This window comes from Pinus tabuliformis, chromosome 5_2 (assembly GCF_031772625.1).
Source record: "Pinus tabuliformis cultivar Carrire ecotype Pingquan chromosome 5_2, CPIR1, whole genome shotgun sequence".
Classification (NCBI taxonomy): domain Eukaryota; kingdom Viridiplantae; phylum Streptophyta; class Pinopsida; order Pinales; family Pinaceae; genus Pinus; species Pinus tabuliformis.
This window is the reverse complement of record NC_142306.1, coordinates 62,609,128-62,610,876: the sequence shown is the minus strand read 5'-3', so window position 1 is coordinate 62,610,876 and position 1,749 is coordinate 62,609,128. Positions and strand designations below refer to the sequence as shown.

Genomic DNA, 1,749 nt, shown 5'->3' with positions numbered 1-1,749 from the left:
TTCAAGGGACTATGCTGATGCTTCTTCATCCATTGCTGAGGTCATAAGTTCATAACATAATTTCCCTTTGTAGAAGTTGAATCTGTATCTTTTTTCCTTCCTCCAAACAAGTTAAATTTATTAGTGATATTTACTATAGGTACAAGTCTAGAAAACATGTGAAGGGACTTCTGAACATGAATTAGTCCTAATACCAACTGTCCCTCTTAATTAGGTGTTGGTATTATCTGCACTAGCTCCTCACGATTAAATCCATAAATCCATTACTAGCATGCCCTGAAGAAAATTTGCATAAATCTCCATAAGAAGAAAGTGCAAGATAATGCTGAAAATAAGCTGGTAATAAAATGCGAGGCACCAAATCTTCTAGTATGCAATATGTCCTGAAATGATGCTTTCTTCTTTTACTACAATCATAATCTTGAAGAGCAGCATTCCCAACTGAAGGTTGCAAAATACAAATACATTTGACATGAAACTTGTCCCCATCTTTTGATGATAAGGATGATGCAAGGAACCTCGAAATTATAAGAGTTTCCAACACAGCAACTAAACCACCTAATGGATTCCCAGACAACACAAGATGTTGATCCTTTCTTTTCTGCAAGTCTTTATAACTCCAGTGTAGGAATACTCGAAGCTGGAGCTAAGAAACCCTTGTGTGTGGCAGGTTTGGTTCCACCTTTCTGTACTACAACTTTTACTGAATGCAGCCTATTGTGCTTGGATACTTGATCACAACTATGTACCATTCTTCCCTCATTACAACTAACATAATTGGTGCCATCATGAAATATAGCTCCTTTTGTGGGACATGCTCTATAGAATGATGAATATATTCCAAAGATAACTTTTCCACCAAAATATGCCTTGAACTTATCAATCAATCGAACCAGCTCAGGTGCAGGTTTCTTAAAAGTACACTCAAACAACACCATAGAAAAAGAATGTCCTGCAAATCAGTGATAATCTCGACGTTTATGACATTATAGAGGACCTGAAGCTAATGCCTCCTACGATTGTACTCTTCTTGCAATTTCTGGTTATCTTATTTGTCAGCATCCCACGGCCATTTTAGCTTCCACTTCCATTTCAAACACAGCCATGTCATGCCCTGGTTTTTCTATTGAATCCATGCCTCCAATCTCTACTGCGTGGAATCCAACCATGCTGCCCAAACCGGGCCAACTCTAAAGCCTCGTTGGATATCGATTCAATAATAGAGAGCGAGTGCAGAAACTAGAAAACCATTTCCATCAAATAATACAATTACATAGCTTCCCGTGGAAGCCTTTTGCTTTGTTTGCTTTCTTTAAAAATGGAATAGGGGATCGACAAGTTTTTGTGCATAGAAAAAACTTCCGGTTTGAGTACCTTTGATCATGTGGGCATGCAATTCCTTTCCCTCTGCAACCTTTCTTCCCATAAATGTAGTCCTGTAATAGGTAGCAATAGGTATAGGAGTTTGTCCAATTGCCTCTTTGATGAACAATATACAAAACATCAAACGTTTCCTTCATCGACACCTTTTCAAGTAGTATATTATCATATCCACGATGCAGGCCATTCTAAGTATACTCCCTAGTCATAACGCTCCATAGAAAACATCTCGACCATGTAATTCCTTCTTCTCCGGTTTATCAGTTTGCAATTATGTTTTGACACCTTCAATCCTAAGGGGAGTTTCAATAATGGATTGGTGGATTCAGTTTGCAATCCTGTTTTGACACTTTCACTCCTAAGGGGAGT

The 1,749-nt window shown here is 38.3% G+C and overlaps 1 pseudogene; it reads right to left on the bottom strand.

Moving 5' to 3' along the window:
• Positions 1 to 232: 232 nt before the first annotated feature.
• Positions 233 to 1,169, bottom strand: LOC149157549 (uncharacterized; annotated as a pseudogene).
• Positions 1,170 to 1,749: the final 580 nt, after the last annotated feature.